Source organism: Tachypleus tridentatus, chromosome 10, assembly GCF_004210375.1.
Source record: "Tachypleus tridentatus isolate NWPU-2018 chromosome 10, ASM421037v1, whole genome shotgun sequence".
Classification (NCBI taxonomy): domain Eukaryota; kingdom Metazoa; phylum Arthropoda; class Merostomata; order Xiphosura; family Limulidae; genus Tachypleus; species Tachypleus tridentatus.
The window spans coordinates 81,779,251-81,798,092 of record NC_134834.1 but is presented as its reverse complement, the minus strand read 5'-3'; the positions used below and the strand labels follow the sequence as shown (position 1 = coordinate 81,798,092).

Here is an 18,842-nt window from a genome sequence, read left to right as displayed (position 1 = left end):
TTTCTATCGGATATAATCTCACCTGAGAACCTATTTATCATGCTAGGCACTTTAAGCCTTAGTAAACTAACAAATATTAAAACCATTATCTCTGCAGTAAATCCACTGCTTACCTTCACAAGTTTGGCCGACAGCTTCATATCCCGGCATGCAACTGCAGCCACCAGCAAGAAGTGTCCAATTTCCGTCTCCTTTACAAAGCATCTTCGGAGGTTCTACAACTTCGGCGTTAGAAACACACTGTCCCTCCACTTCAACGATCTCTGTTACTTGTTCACTTGTGGATGTATCCGGAAAGTAGGCGAAGTTTCTTGTCATGTTGGGGCAAATGACATAATAAACTTTAATGGCGATTAAGGACAAGCACGCCCCCTGGTCGCGGAAAGCAAAATAAACACCCCTTTTGGTAACTGGAATACTTCGAATTTCGGTGTTTATGATGACTTCACTGGAGGACATAAAGCGTCCTTCATCGGCTGCAATTCGATCGACGAGTTTGTAAGATTCGGGTTCCCATGGGGGTGGCTCTTTAGTTGCAGCATCAAACTCGTAGTAGAGCAAAGAAAAGGTTTCCTTACATGATAAAGCCATGCCTGGAAAGAGATTGCAATCCCGCATACTGAATTTTATTTCAATATACATCCGACTGGCGTCGCCACGTTCGATAAAAGGAGTCCATAACCAGTTGTTAACGTTTGTGTAGGCGACATCGCAAACCACAAATGACCTCCAATTGATCCCTTGTTCAAAATTCGTGAAGCTTTCTTCCACCCACTGAAAGTAAATAAAAATGCTATTACCATTTCTAAAGACAGTTACGTACAATCAGGTATTGTATTAATGATAAACTTGACACTAATCTGCAGTGTAGTGACTTCAATGACAAATGCAATGTGATTAGAAATTTGTCCTAACTATAACTATACGACACATTCTAGTATGCTACTCCTGATATGCATAGAAAACTGTTGTTTTAATAAATCACTCATTTCTCAAAGGATTACACACGCAAAAAAAATTCAAAACTGAATATTTTCATCACCAAACTAAATCTGTCACATTATAAAATGACAGTCTGATAATTATAAAAATAATACATAAATCACTTGGTAGTTATATTGGATTTTAGAGGCGAAATGTAATCTAACTAGTCAGTCATATTAGAAATAATTATGTTTACGCTTACCACTGTATAGTGTATGAAATTGCTTCATTGATTTTTAAAGATAACTGGATATTTGTAATTCTGTCGCATTGTGTGTTGTTTATTGACTAACTGGTTTTAATATTGTTCGGGAACATTGCATAATCTAAGAATATGTAATTATATAAAGTAGAATGGCTTACTGAAACAAGAATAAATCGCAATAAAAATGTTCAATGAGCTCAGGAATTTTCTTAATAGTCAGTATTACTAAACCACCTATAATTATGATAAAATACAGTAAAGAACACGGAAAGAAGTTTAGATGTGAAGGTCTTCAAACACCACCACAAACACAGATAATTACATCTGAGAAACTAGATCGTCACGTTCATTTATCGGAGTGTTAAACAACACACAGAGAAATTATTACACAGCTTCATCTAGGTTCCATCTTTTCTGTTTATAATGAATTTAATTATACGCACATTGGGTGCGTTACAGTGTTTAGTCCAATTGCACATTGCAGAAGCGTAGCAAGAGGTGCGAGGGGTCGAACGACCACTCTAATAATCTAAAAAGTAGAAACGGTTCACTATTTTCTAATTTAAAAAAATAAAATAAACATTTAACCTTCAATGTAAATCACATAACTCATTTGTGTAGAAAGTTCAGGTGTTTTTGTTTAGAAAAAAAAACACCCACTCACTCTGTTGTGCTGGCTACGCCACAGCATTGAAAGCACGAAGCGTACACTTTAGACCCGTAAGGCTAAATGCAGTTTTCTACACCTAACGAAGAACACAGAGAAACTTGCAGAAAATCAAAGCGAAATCTTCTGTAAATTTTGGAACAAATGGACAAAAAAATATGTCGCGCCCTGTTTTATTAGTTTTCTGTTCCGGTCTGTAAAAAGGTTAGAGGATACAATTAAAATGCTGAATTTAAATTTAAAAATAAAACAGAGAAAGAGATAACTCAGTTAAACCTATTTAATAAAGACACCCCGATAGCAACATTTGTTGTATCTACACATCCAAAACATACACTGGATAAAGTACATCCAAAATGGTAAACTTTCACTGCACTTTGGACAATGAATACATCTAAACTGATGGAGCACAAACCTTGTGTTTGGTAATGTACTGATTCAAAATGCTGGAGCACAAACTTTGTGTTAGGTAATGAACTGATTCAAAATGCTGGAGCGCAAACCTTGTGTTAGGTAATGTACTGATTCAAAATGCTGGAGCGCAAACTCTGTGTTAGATAATATACTGATTTAAAATGCTGAAGCGCAAACTTTGTATTAGGTAATATATTGATTCAAATTGATGGAGCCTAGATTACACACAACGTACTAGAAATGAAGAAATGCGAACTCCACATTCAGTAATGTACACATACGAAATGTTGCAACACGAACTGCACATTATAGGTCGGACTTATTGCTTTGTTGTCTTTGAAATATTTTTTTTGTCCTACACTTGTGAAAAATGTTGAAAAATATTTTTAAGATAACAAGCAATAACCTTTACGTGTTTGTAAACAACAACCAGTGATTTTTAGTTTAGTACACATACTGCATGTTCATTTATAGTTTTTTACATTTCCCTTTTGTGGTAGAAAGTTGATACACCCTTGAGCTGACTGTAACCAGCAAGTCTATGCGTTTATTTTCAATATCCCAATGCGCATTCACTAAATACCTGCCACTCTGTGCAATGTAGAGACGAAGTGATGAAGGGGAGGTTTACTTTACCAACAAGGTAATGCATTTACGAAGATTATAATAGGGTGGAGGACAGCAAAATGTTAAGATATACGTCTACAGATTTTTACAGCAGAAGTTCCCAATCAGTCATTGTATTTTGGTTTATGATATTGTAGTTCACTACCACCTTGCTTTTAGTCACGTGATTGGTTTCACGCGGCAAGAGCCACACCATTTTTTGTGGCACCACACCTAGGCGTGCTGGGTTAATCAAATCTAGTTATATCTAAATATTAGTACCTGTTTTGTTAGGACTGGCAAATTATCAGGTACAGGGGGAAGCATAATACCTAACGAAGCTCTATAAATTGAAACAGTTTTCCAGAGATCTTGTTAAATCAAAAAAATTAAAGAGCAAATTTGTGCAGACAAAGAACTTTCATGCTACGTAGAGTTAACATTGGAGTTCACTAACTGGTGGCCACCTAAAGTGGTTTAATGCTACACCAGAAATACATAAAAAGAGAAAGAATGTGTCATGCGCACTTACTAAAAAGCGAATTGGAAATGAAACTTTCAACACGAATAGTACCATACTGATATATGGGCTAAACGGCAACGTCAGAGACCCCTAGGGTTCGATATAGTCGTTTTTAATTTTTAACTGGTGACCAGAAGAAAAGTAACCAGATATTCAGCACCCACCGACAAAGCGTTTTATCTGGCTGATTAAAACAAATAACGCAAATGCGTGTCACTTTTGTAACGCGCCCAGAACTTGAGGTGCAAACTGTGTTAGACGGAATCATATTTTGAGCCCCGGACACCTATGGTTCACAGTTTAATATGCCAACCCTACCCGACTCGACATAAATAAGAAATCGTCAAGAAATATGATTGTGCCATAAAAGAAAAACCCAAAATCTGTAATTATGTAATGAAAATAAAACGTAATCGTAGTGATCCAATGTCAATGTTGTACTTAAATAATTCTCAAACACATACACAAATCTAAAAGGCTTTTTCTATCAGTGAACAAACTGTTACAATTCTTACGAAATCACAAGTTTAAGATCTTTCTCCTGGTCTCTCGCTTGTAAGAGATCTCTTAAAGAGGATTTCACAGCTCATGGTTAAACAAAGTACATTATTGTGTCGTGAAAAAGCCAGTTACAAGATGGAAATTAGTAACAACCTACGACAGTCTTTATCAAACTTAGATTAACATTTGCACAAAATGAATAAAAATAAATGAAAAACAAATTATGACATTGTAATTATAACACATTATACATTCCAAGACGGCGGCTAACACACTCTCTTAATAAGAGTAAGACACATTTAAAAACAAGTCAATTAGTGATACGGAAAAATAAAATAGCATTTTACATTTATCTTTTTCCTATACTACCAAGTAAGCTTTTCTTTTAATACCAAAAAACATAATTTAGATTGGACAATGAACGACAAAGGCTTCTATGAAACGCTATTTACATATGCAGTACAATACTTAAAGTCATTGTTTAAACGCCGCAAATCGAGAAAATATTGGGAAATTAACAGACCTTAAAATTGTTATAAAAACACGTAAACCTCAGATGTTTTGATGTTTAAGTCGTAAAACATACTGCATTATATAAACATCGTTTCAAAAAATATTTTGTCTCTCATTGTCCAGTCCAAATGATGACTTCTGGGCAGCGACTTGTTGGAGAAAGAAAGGGTTACATTTGAAATGCTATTTTTTGCACTTCTTTGAATTCGTAGCGCAATAGACAAATTAGAAGAAATGGAAGGAATCTTGTAGTTATTTCTTTTGATAATAATATGAATTTAGGGATTGTTGGTATTCCAACATTTTGTATACTTCTGGTGTTTAACTTTCAAATAACGACAGATCGAAGCATTTAAGGGCCCGGCATGGCCAAGTGTGTTAAGCGTTCGACTCGTAATCCGAGAGTCGCGGGTTCGAATCCCTGTCGCATCAAATATGCTCGCCCTTTCAGCCATGGGGACGTTATAAAGTGACGGTCAATCCCATTATTCGTTGGTAATAAAGTAGCCCAAGAGTTGGCGGTGGGTGGTGATGACTAGCTGCCTTCCCTCTAGTATTACACTGCTAAATTAGGACGGCTAGCGCAGATAGCCCTCGAGTAGCTTTGCGCGAAATTCAAAACAAACAAAAAATCGAAGTATTTAAATCATTCTATTTAATTATCGTTGTTCTTACGACAGAAGTAAACGAGCAAAAATTCAAGTACGTGCTGCATCAAGTTTACATGATATTCAACAATCCCGAGTTTCATGTGTTTTGTCATTTTTCCGATTAAATTGCCGTTAAGAATAAATAACCGTTATATTGAAGCAGAACAATAATACAGCGTATTCAAACACAAGAACCATTTATGTTTATGTATGTTAAATTTTAACTATTATATTGTATCACATGTTATAATGTATTTCACGATTTTTTAAAAGGTGGTAGCAATCCTTCGTTCGATACCTTTCTTTTTCACTTGAAACAAAATTTTTTGTGTCACTAACAGTTTGCACCGAATAAAAACGACTTGGGTTTTTCCTGGTATGTAAGAGACTGAACTTCAAATATTCCTGTCATTTTTATAACACATCCAGTCACCTGCATCACGTGTGTTACTATTACCAATCAACTATTCACTCCTGAGCTGAGCTACATACTACATTTAGTCACCTACATCACGTGTGTTACTATAACCAATCAACTATTTACTGGAGGAGGCAGAGACACGTCTTGGTAACGGTAGAAACTTAGCACGAGTGCAGCATCTGCTTGTTCCTTCTCCTATCAATATCAGCAACATACTGACGACTATGACACAGATACACCCGGAGCAAATTCTTGACGACACATGCAATAACTGAAGTTCGATCTATAGCAGTTCATTGTTATACTTGCGATGGTACAAGATGTGCCAGTGTCTCACAAGTGTTCCCAAGTACACGAGAGTACGAGTTGGTAAATGCCAACGGTGGTTCTCGGAAGCCATGGATAAGTTTGTAATACACCAGAAGTCGAACGCATCCTTACGACCCTTTCTGGACAAAGGTCCAGCATGGCCAGGTGGTAAGGCACTCTACTCGTAATCTGAGGGTCGCGGGTTCAAATCCCCATCACACCAAACATGCTCGCCCTTTCAGCCGTGGGAGCGTTATAATGTTATGGTTAATCCCACTATTCGTTGGTAAAAGAGTAGTCCAAGAGTTGGCGGTAGATGGTGATGACTAGCTGCCTTCCCTCTAGTCTTACACTGCTAAATTAGGGACGGCTAATGCAGAGAGCCCTCGTATAACTTTGCGCAAAATTTGACAAAACAAACCCTTTCTGAATGTTAACTGTGCTGGAAACCACTCCCTTAGTAATGTCACTAAGCTTTTAATTGGTAAAAAATGGAGTCTTTTTCCAGTATAGATACACTTCAACTATGCATCACCATCTTCATATACACTTCGCATCTTCGAAGTTTTGAAAGACCAAGTTCTTTATTCCACAAAGTGCTAAAAATGGAACAAATGAAAGCTTCCATTATAAAACACCGCCCCTGAAGAATCATTCCATATTTCAGAGATGACCATTTCAAATCAGATCCCCTTACACCTGCTGTGATAAAGTAAAACCTTACAGCATGCGACTATCAACACGGTGTCTACAATTTGATATTTTACTGTGGTTTGTGATAGATGTGTTCAAGATTACTTACAAACCAGTGAAACAACATTTTACTCCAGTATTATTTTTTAAGATAATGAGCCACACCAAGTCCTTAAAATATATATTATTTATTTGTTACAAGTATAACACCTTCTATAGAATAATTACACCCTAAAAGATGTAGAAGCATAGGCTAGGATAGAGTAAAAGTCTCTGGTTGATTAGAAGTCTTTATAACTTCTTAGGTATAGGACTGGATCACTTTTCTTTTCGATGCCGAGTTCATCAATAGACTCGTATGGTCCCGAGTAACAACTACTTAACAAAGTACACACATTTTGTAAGAATGAAAATAAGCAGCTTGTTACAAACACAAATATATATACAATCATGGTAAACCATTACTTTCATAACATACAGCGGTGGCAGTAAGACAGAGTTTTAAACAAGATGAGAAACAATCTGAGATGTAAGCTCTGGGATTACCTATGATGGTTTCAATATTTATCGGCAACAGTCACAGTGTATGAAGTACTAAAACCAGAAGAGAAACACAATTAGGACACATACATAAATTAACATATTAATAAATTTTAATATATCTATAACAAAGGTAGTACCCAATTATAAATTAATAAACAACGTGGGTGTGGAATTTTGTGAAGCTTACGCTTGTTAGACTGGAATATAAAAAATGGAGAAAACGTTTACAAAATATATATCAGGAAAATACCGTTCATAACGTTATAAAACAAAATGGAGTAAAAATAGAGAAACGGAGACAAAAGAAAGAGACAATTAGACAAGAATCTTAAAGGTTCCGGGTGAACTGTGTGAGTCCATTTATAGAATGTTCCTAAATGGAGTATCTTATACACCCAATTTAAATATTTATTTAAACTAATCTCGGCTGCATCTGCGATAAAGTGAGTCAGGTTTCTTGAAAAAAGCTTTAAAAATAACATCCACGTGCTTATAATGTTCTGTTACTCATCAATGAAACAAGCAACAAGTCAAACAGAGTTGTTTTCAATTTTAATCATATAAACATCATGATTACAATAAATGTTAGAAATACGCAAGAAACCACAAACATCTTTAACTGAGATGTTTCGGAATTGTTTCAAATTTCACCACGAGCGTTAGAAACACCAAAGTATCAGCTCATAAAACTCCAACTACAAAAAACAACAACATCTATATTAATATAAAGCGAAAAGATTCTGATATAATCAAAAATGCAGACAGAAGACAGATTTAAAACAATAACAATATAATAGGATATACAATGAACCATGCGACTTGGAAAAGTCTACGTTAAGTTTTGTTCTGAGGACGTACAAATAAGCAGATAAAATATGTTTTTCTTTCTTTTTTTCAAACATCATATTCCATGTCATGAAATATGCATGAACCCAATAGTACTATTAAACATCTGATATTTTTATACGTTCTGACAGACAAAGAAGTTACAGAAATTTCTGTCCTAACCATTCTTTTGTCCTCTGAAAATAACGAGGGAAAAAAATTAAAATTCACTGAACTTCTAGCAGATATGAAACTTAATTTATATTGAAAAAAAATATTGCGTGTTTTTGTATGTGTGTGTTGTTTGTATTTCATGTGTTCCTTGCAGTTTCAGTTACAACGAATGGATCGAGTTCCTCAAAAAAAAAAAAAAAATGCTAGCCGGCATTTTGTTTTAAGAAACGGAAACCAAGGAATATCAATACTAGAGCAAACTACGAAATGAAACATTTTTTATGTTTTTAACAAACAAACTAATTACTTTTTCATAGTAGAATGTAGATGAAAGTTTCTTGGTGGTACACGGTTTGTTAATTTAGCTAGGCCTGGATTTTTGGATTCCACGTGTTACGATATATTATGATGCAATTATTAATTCTATAATTTTTAATGAAGTTATCTTGTTGCAGGATTACAGGTTACCAAATGTTCTCAGTACAAGGCTTTCCAGAACATTCCACATCTTGACTGAAACATTCCCATTAAACTGAAATACCTTAACAATGTTTAACATTTTGTACATCTTCTACGGCTTTCCCCTGACACCTCCCTATAGCTATCTGGGGTTCGCAGCCCCCAATTTGAGAACCTCTGATATATAAAAAACTGTAAACTGTGGTGAACACGACACACCATGCTAAAAAACATTGGGCTGGAATTTACAATGAAATAATCAATATAAGAGGAGTAGTGTATGACCATTCTTTGGGTTAACCCACAATTAAACAATGAACAATATTAAAGGATGTATCAATCATGTAGCATACTACTATTCCCAGAGAATTTGTTCTATTCAGTAGTAATTCGATTATTATACAGGGTTTTCGGAAAGTCACTGTGCACTTGTATATTTATTAACAGACATGTTTCAATATAGAATACAGGAGGTAAATATGAATGACAATTATAAATAACGTTGAAAGTGACCCCCGTTGGCATCAATACAGGCTTGGATCCTTCTAATTTTGTTTATAAACACTGCTATCAGTTGCCAACTTGAAATAGACTGAATGAATGCTGATTACAAAACCGCACGGTGACTTTCCGAACACCTTGTAGAAGGTAAATCATATAGCGTCTCAGTGAACTGGCAACTTGAGAGAGAAATGTCTTTAAACGTTAGAATAATTCGATATTTCATTTGGCTATATATTATTTCTAACATTTTTATCACTACATTTGCCCACAGTCCAGCTTTGCTAACATATTATTAAAGCCGTTGAATGGCCCGGCATGGCCTGGAGGTTAGGGCACTCGACTCGTAATGTGAGGGTCGCGGGTTCGAATCCCCATAACACCAAACATGCTCGCCCTCACAGCCGTGGGGGCGTTATAATGTTTCTGCCAATCCCCCTATTCATTGGTAAAAGAGTAGCCAAAGAGTTGGCAGTGGGTGGTGATGACTAGTTGCCTTCCCTCTTGTCTTACACTGCTAAATTAAGGACGGCTAGCGCAGATAGCCCTCAAGTAGCTTTGCGCGAAATTCAAACCAAACTAAACTGTTGAAACTTGCAAAACCTTATTTACATGTAAATAATTTACCCTCATCCGACGTTAACAACAGTAGTAGTATTATTAAAACATGTTTATATGGTTTTGTTACGTAGCAAAAAAATACATAACAAGCTGTCTGTTATGACCACCACGGGTATCGACACCCACTTTTTTGCGTTTCGAGTCCACAGACCTACTACTGAGCCACTTTAGAGCATTAATAAACAAAGAAATTTTATAATTTCGCAATGGTCAATGCTACTTTATTAAAACAATACTTGAATAACACTTCAACACAGAACATTAGAAACTAATACAAGCGAATTTTATCGTTTGAATTAATTACAATAAACAAACTTCGGTTGTGTTGAGAACTTTATCATCTTTGTCAAAAGTAAACAAATATTTTTGTTTCACAACACTGGTATATCATTAAGATTTTGTCAGATATATTATCAATACAAACGTTAGATTTAAATGATAAAATTTCACTTTTACATGCTTGAATAACTAAATGTATTCGCAAAAGAAAGTAGTTTCCATTTATTTTTACCAATTGTTTAACAATATACTTTTATTATGCATTGTTAACTTTATGTATGTATTTTGGATTACCTTAAATCTTTTAAAGTGGTTGAGTCTCGTCAGTTACTAATTGGGATTACGGCCGAAAATATCGTTAACATCAAGGGTGCTAACCTGGAGAAACAACGAATTCTAATCTTTAAGTAAACTTTTCTTATGTTCTTACTGATAATTAGATACATTAATTACGATTGGTTTTTTTTTATTTTCGCTCAAAGTAGGTGGTTTGCCCTGATAGGGAGTTAATATTGATTATCTATTTGTCTAGCCTTATACTCATCCATCTATCACAAAAGTGAAATGAATAACCACCGAAAAGCAACTACACACGTGTGTACTTGAATCTGATGTTTCTGGACGTATATTTCACTGGCACAAAAACACACGTGTTTAAGTAAAATCTGATAAGCTGATTCAACCTGCACACGAGAGGCTAAGTCAGCTGTGTTATCGATTAAGATCTTAAACTATGAGCCGTTCATTTTCATGCAAATTATGACAAAATTTCTGCTCCGTTCGTTTGGTCGACTCGAGTAGGTTGTCATTTATTATTTTAACAAAGGCGGGCGGAGAAACCGACACAGAAAAGCTATTGATATTTTATAACGAGCATTTTACAGACACACACACACAACACAAGTGCAGTTTTAAAGAAACTCTGCCCCTATTTTTTGCGTGTGAAGGTAATTAAACGATAAGAAAAAAGTGAACTTTCTCATTACCGAAGTGATCTTTCTGTCACATGTAACCATAAAATACACGTGTCTTCAATCAGATAAGTTAGTCAACAGTTTACAAGTTACATTGGTGAACAGTTTTTAGTGAAAAAGATGTAGTTAATACATTCAATACTGCTTTAATTAATACGTTGTTTACATACAGAAGGTACCACACACACATTAATTTACTGGTGTATTTATACTCATTACAACCTTTTAAAACACATGTTTGTACTTCTGTGTTTACTAGTTATTCACACTGGTGGTACTGAGGGTTGAATAATATGATGTGTATATCTAACAGAATCGTTACTTTAGCAGTCGGTTCGATCTTACTATTTTAATGTGTGTGCCTTACTACAAAGTGTTCATTTAATAACCCTTTGGCACTCGATGGGAGTGTAAGTGGACCCAGGTTCAATTCCCGGCCCGAGGAAAGCATAAGTAAAAGGACTAACTCATCTTATGCGTGATTAAACTTCCATCCAGTTTACGAGTCAGTGAAACATGTTTGGTGGAATGATTCCCAGGCAAAGATTTCCAATATTTCCTTTCGTTAAATTCTAAACAGGATTTTAGTTTTCCGGTATCTGAATCGCCCATCAGCGCAGTTGAATTCATGCAAGTTTACGACGTGGTAAAACAATACCTCAATTTAATCTCCCTCGAAATTAAAGTAATGACCCACGTTACACAATACAAGACTGGTTCCTCAGCTCTATCGTGTTGTTTTCTCTGTGACTTTCACAAATTCTGACGATAGAGACGACGTATGAAGGCTCAACGAAGCTTACTTGTCGATCTAAGATGACTAAGTGTGGTATCTACTCGAGCACGAGCACTTCTAGGATTCTGTGTAAGAAATACAGTCCATTTAACCCACATTTTCATAGCCCAGTATTATTGAGGGATGAACGCTTTTGGTAGTAAAGTGTAATGTTTTTAGGTTAACAATCTAGCCCTTTATAAGAGTTTTTTTTTTTAATTTGAATACTGAAAACTGTAACACCCCTCTAAATCTCACCCAATCCCACAAATTCGATGTCATTAACCTGCAGACTGGACGTTCAAAAGTTAATTAATACTGCAAATGTTCAGTTCCATTTGTATTCCTTGTATAGTTAAATCTTATTTGAGGTTAAAGATGAAAGTTTTAACTGAGATAGAATGGCATGGATCAGCTACTTGGAGGTCCTTCATTTCATTTTTTTTTAATGATTATATAATAAATATAACTAAACCGAATATGCTTATTGATAGAGGTCACAGGTACGGAAGAAAAAAAGGTACTAACAGCTAGAGTGGCCAATTTCTGAAAAGTAAAATATGATTAATTGATTATTTGGAATTGGACAAAAAAGCGACACAATGGATTACCTGTACTCTGCCTACCACGGGCATCGAAACCCCGTTTTCAGCAGTGCGAGTCCTCAGATATCCAGCTCTACCAATAAGGGACAAAAGAAGATTGATACAATATTTTAATTAATACAGTATTTTATTTTTCTAACTATGTAAATGGAACGAAATTAGGTTGTTATGAAATTTACATTAAGCTACGTATAAATCGTACTTTACACTATTTTTGTCTGTTTGTCTGAGATTAGGATTGCTTTTCAGGGAGGACAACATAAACAACCCACAGGGGAACGAAATTCTGAAGGCCCAAAATGACGAGTAATAGTGGTAAACGCTGCTTAAAAATGACTGAATGCTTAAAAATTTCAAGTTTAATATAAAGAAAAGTAATTGCAGTGGGTATGCCTCGACACTTTACTATTTTTAAGAGTTGATGTTAGATGTTTTATTTGCTTTATTTAAGCTTCTCTGAAACTCGTTTGTTTGTTTGTTTGTTTGTTTTAATTTCGCACAAAGCTACTCGAGAGCTATCTATGCTAGCCGTCCCTAATTTAACAGTGTAAGACTAGAGGGAAGGCAGCTAGTCATCACCACCCACTGCCAACTCTTGGGCTACTCTTTTACCAACGAACAGTGGGATTGACCGTCACATTATAACGCCCCCACGGCTGAAAGGGCGAGCATGTTTGGCGCGACGGGGATGCGAACCCGCGACCCTCAGATTAAGAGTCGCACGCCTTAACGCGCTTGGCCATGCCGGGCCTCTCTGAAACTCGACTGAAAACAACCATCTTCTTCTAAATAACTGTATTAGTATTACTACAGTGAAGTTTAATTGATGTAACAGAAGTGGTATGTATATATTTGCAATGGAAAGTACAACAACATTGCAATGTTACTTCCATTAAAACAGAAAATTGTGAAATACATCTGATACGAGTTTAGCCTAAAGTGATCAAACAATTTCAAAAACAATCTTAAAGCTCGAGCACTTTCAGAAGTGGCACTTTCTTCATCGGAAATATGAACAAGAGACCATTTTTAGCAAACTTTGGGCTCTTATAGTAAGTAATGAGGAAGTGTGTTACAAAGTAGTGGTACTATGTGATGAGACTGTGATCCAATAAAGATAGTAACAATAACATACGTATTGACAGAATGGTCATCTAGCTTGAATGGTACAACACGACAGTGCAAAAACACAACTAAATAAATCAGTATTAGTGGCTCAAAACTAATAAGTTAATAATGTTTGTTGTTCACTAGTTCATTTACGAAAAGGACAACACATTTACGTTAGTTATGACAAGTGACAACAAACTTGTTTTTTTATGTTCCCAATGTTTCAGTTTCACATCTTCATTAAGTGACTATTACTGTGACGACTCTAGTAATGTTTAAGAAATTTATTCAATTCTGTTCATCTGTATATACATGCTAAGTGGTTATTGTAGTGGTTATGTCAAACAATCTAACTATAAATGAATGACGTATAATATTTTAACAATGTGGCTGCAAACAACAATGGTGTTATAAAGAGGATCTCAGGTGAAATTTGATACTAGTTTAATTGTTTGTTTTTAACACAGGATCTCTATGGCAGGTAAACTTAGATATAATATGTTGATTACAGTTTACAGTTTCCCAACTGGACTAATATTGACCGAATTATGATTGATTGTTTTTTGAATTTCGCGCTAGCCGTCCCTAAGTTAGTAGTACGAGATTAGAGGAAAGACAGCTAGTCATCACCACCCACAGCCAACTCTTGGGCTACTCTTTTACCAACGAATAATGAGAGTGACCGTCCCATTATAACGCATCTAAACAATGGGCTATCTATGCTCGATACACCACGGTTTCGGTTAAAATTCATTGACATACTGCTGTGCCACTGGGGTGGGGGATTTCAGAACGATAAATATCCATACCTAAGGAAATTGCACAGTGGCAACGATAAGTTAGCCACAACGACAATAAGAGAAATGTTATCGAGGTTTAATTACAGGGTTACAATTATAGGCCAATGTTATAAATAAATTCGTAAATTGGACAAAGTATAATTAATATTCACCAAAGCCATTTGTTACACACTAACTTTCAGCTTTCGTCTGTTTAATACCTGGATAATTAGGGTTAATAGTTTGATTCTATATTTCGACTAAGTATTTATATTATTGAAAACAATGTTTCATACGTGTCGAGTAGCTGTGCAATTTGGAAAAGTTTTGTATTTGCTGGAAACAAGACGATTTTGCCCAGTCAAGTGTAAATACGAAAGATTCCAACAGTTTGGTTGGGTACCTCATCGATTTAATATTGTGATTAATCCAAGGTGGGATACACGCGTTGTTGCAGAGTCTAATTCGATAAAGCAAGGAACGGATTGTGCTGTTTCAACATGAACATTTTTATCAATCAATTATTTACTTTTATTTTCCATTATTATTTTACCTTTCTTTCACTCTGTTGCGTTACTGATCTATCTCTCCATCTATATAACAATTAACAGTAATAACAACCGAGTAATTATTTTCCTTCCTTGTTGGTTCCGTGCAGACAAGGATGACCTAACCATACAGTGCATTAAGTATAACATTTTTAACTTGTTTAACCAGATTGACAAATCCTTTAGTCTGACATGCAAACTGTATATTATGTAGCCGCCGTACTTCCAGCAGCCACGCCCCTGTATCCTTCTCGTAAGGACTGGTGTGGTCCTAACCACACTACATATATATCGAGCTGTACTTGACTGGTACCACTCTGAACATGTAGAAAGTAATTCTACGTTTTACAAATTCGTTTTATTTGGTTTTGCGTGGCACGTAAATATCCTATCTCGGTTTAAGCATCGTGTGTATCAGTAGTACATAGGAGTCTTTAGGAAAAACAAAACAGAAACCTATACGTGATACTGTACTTAATGACTTCAGCGTTAGTCATTTGAACTGTGGAAAACGAGTAACTTGCGCGTAACAGTCAATATTATGTAAGACATAAAACTGCAAAACTATCCACGTAAAAATAGAAAAAAACACTTCCGTCTATTCGTTATAGGGCTGATATGGCCGTATGGTTAAGTGCTGAACTCTTAATCTGAAAGTCGCGGGTTCGAATCTCCGTCACACCAGACATGCTCACCCTTACAGCCGTGGGGGCGTTGCAATGGTACGGTCAATCCAGATATTCGTTGATAAAAGAATAGCCCAAGAGGTGGCGGTGGTGATGATGACTAGCTGCCTTCCCTCTAGTCTTACACTACTAAATTAAGGACGTCAAGCGCAGATAGCCCTCGTGTAGCTTCGCGTCAAATTCAAACAAAAACAAAACAAATTATTCGTTACATAAAAATTAAATTAAAATCACTAATGCTCAGAGAGTAAAATATGCATCTATAAGACGCCATTTTGTGTAGGTGAAGGGACGAGATGACAGAGTTGAGGTTTGGAATGTTCATACCACATCGTATACTACTTTAGAAGTTGGTTGGAATTCGTGCTATGTTCACAGTGTACCCTTTACAAGTACCACTTAAACTACACAGTTTAGTGAAAATAAGCCTCCCAGTTTACAAAGGCAGCTATACAAGGTGCCACCTAGGGAAGAGTTGCTTGCTTTATGAATACAAATGTCTGACATCACAGTTTTTTATTTTTAGTCTGGATTGTATTCCCAACAATTATGACAGACGCCACTTTAGGATGTGCACTTTGGACTCCACCCCTTGGATATAACGTATAGATAGCGTAAAGATATTATTTTATTTTTACTAATTAATAACAATAACGAAACAACAACACAATACGCCATAATGCTACTTCGCCTTTAAACAGAAAGCTTCAGAATAGTAGTAATAATGGATTATATTCGACAACTTTGTTTACTTTCTCCGACTCAGGTTTATTAAAAGCTAACAACTAACACTCATGCACTAACATTCTTATCATCAGTTGTTCATATTCATAAAACAACTCCTTCAAAGTCCAGAAATCCACTGTAGATGCAATATTTTGCACACTAATCCAAGATGCAAATTACTGGAAAATTTTAGTGTGCTCGTTTTTTTTCAATTTGGCGCAAATCCACACGAAAGCTATCTGCGCTAGCCGTCCCTAATTTAGCAGTGTAAGACAAGAGGAAAAACAGCTAGTCATCATCACCACCAACCACCGCCAACTCTTGGACTACACTTTTACCAACGACTAGTTAGATTGACCGTAACATTATAAACACCCCCACGGCTGTAAGGGTGAGCATGTCTGGTGTGACGGGGATTCGAACCCGCGACCCTCAGATTAAGAGTTGAGCACCTTAACCACCTGGCCATGCCGGACCTATTCGAGTTGTTAAATAAATTGAGTATAATTTTTTTTAGCTCCTGTTTCTTAGATCTCTGCTAGGGTTCCAAGATGAAGAATTGGTTCAAAAACGAATCACCTTTATGAACAAATATTCAGGTGATTTTATCGCTGAAGAATTCCCATTTCATATGTGTCGTGGAAATTATATACTACAAGCCTAGAGTATCAAGGAAATGTTGTCTATTCCTAAAAAACAGAGTTGGTTTTCTGATTTTAGCTACTACCTACTTTATCTTTCATATCCTTTTAGTAGTCTTTCGCAACTAACACTTGTAAAGGCTTACGAGAAACTGTGGCTGAGGATCACCTCAGTGATCAGCAATTGCTTTGTAAAGAAAGTAAATTATTTAAAGAAATTGACAGAGCCGGGATATTAAGGAGATTTTCCTAAACGCTAAAATAAGAAAAACGAAACTTCTTCATGTAGATGTCCTTACTGGAGTAATTCAGTTCGGTGATTTTGTGTGTTTTACCAAAGATTTGATGGTTTTTATAGAAGTCGTGAAAACGATCAAAAATCAATGGTAATAATATTATATATTTCTTGACTATGTAATATGAGGGCGCTGTTATAATATTATATTAGAAAACATTATTAAAGTAACAGAAACCAGCTGAACATTTGGGGTTAAATAGTATCTTCATGTTTTATCCAAAACAGGAATTTTGGAATAATTACAATCGCAGACACTAAAATATACAAGTCCACTTGTATTAAGCTTAATATTAGATAAGTCTTTATTAATTACGTCTTATATTTGGAAAGAGATAAATTAAAGCTACTTTGTGTACGTTTTTTACTTAAGTTAGGGCTAAATAAACTCTACTTAATATCATCAGTAAATACACTTATGATGTTATCCTACGACCCAAATTTAAATATTTTCAGAACCTTTGATGAGTTTTAAATATGTTGTACATAACTTCTACTAGCGTATATTTATATCCGCCTTTTGTTTACACATACTAAAATACACATATGCATTTAAATAGTAGGATAAGTGGGAATTTTCAAAACAGTAAAAATGAGTATTATTATAATACATATTTTATGAAAAATCCTGGTTTTTTCTGCCAGTAATTGCCGAATTATATCTTCTTAATAAGTATATTATATTCTACTTTATCGTGACAGGGTATCGTAATTTCTGTTAGTGTTTTTTACGTTTAGCTATGATCATTACACGTTTTCATAAGTTTATTTATTTAGTATTTCTTTATTATATCATATCAAAAGTAAACTTTTAGAAACAATTGTAATATTTGATACAGGGGACGGTTATTATAGAAATTTTATATTGAACACATTGAGTTTAATAATAAAACAACAACTTTCCTTTGCTTTTAGATGTATGATTTATACAGTGGTGTAGGGAGCAAGGTGGGAGGGGCACCTTTCAAACTGTTCCACTAAAATTATCTCAGAGTTAGGAAAATTACTCCCAGGAAAAGCGGGAGAATGCACAAACTTTAATCAAATATCCAAGAGCTCCAGTGCCCTAAGGCAAGCCCTGACTGAACCCAAGCCATAATGGGCGCGCCTTGGCACACACATTCATTCCCTCGCTTCGCTTGGTCAAATAAACCTTACACCCCCATTTGGTATTTGCTTCCTACATCTCTGTTAGACGAATATTTCAACATTATTGTATAAAAGGTGTTCACGTACTGACACGCAGTTACGAAAACTGTAATGAAAAATAATATTTCATACAAATGGCTTAAGGCTCCAACAGCCTCCTAAACCTGGGCACCCATTTCATATTGCCACTAAACCCTAAACAATATAAATTTGTAAATCGGAGTAATTTATGCTTGTTAGTACATTATATTCGTATTTTTTATTCGTGCACCTTAGCGACTTTTGAGATTTCACGTTCTCAATAAATTCATCATAAAATAAAGCAACTAACTTTGATACAGAAAATTATTCGTCAGAATTAAAGTGTAATACCTAAACCAGTTTTTCTGCTGTACAGAAAACTTTTACCCATAATAAAAGACGCGATTTTTTGTCTTTTTTTTTCATTTTTACAAATACAAATGCTGCGAATTAAGGTCTTCATACACAACAGTGGATGAAGCGATTTTTACAGATCGTACGTGGCCAAGCGTGTTAAGGCGTGCGACTGGTAATCTGAGAGTCGCGGGTTCGCATCCCTGTCGCGCCAAACATGCTCGCCCCTTTCAGCCGTGGGGGCGTTATAAAGTTCGGTCAATCCCACTGTTCGTTGGTAAAAGAGTAGCC

The 18,842-nt window shown here is 35.5% G+C and overlaps 1 pseudogene across 1 annotated transcript in view; it reads right to left on the bottom strand.

Moving 5' to 3' along the window:
- The window catches only part of LOC143229707 (ephrin type-A receptor 4-like), a 199,906-nt pseudogene that overhangs the window by 56,733 nt on the left and 124,331 nt on the right, over window positions 1-18,842 (bottom strand). The window contains exon 3 of the transcript XR_013016011.1: window positions 114-774. The product of XR_013016011.1 is annotated as an ephrin type-A receptor 4-like (transcript). The remainder of the gene's footprint in view (window positions 1-113; window positions 775-18,842) is intronic.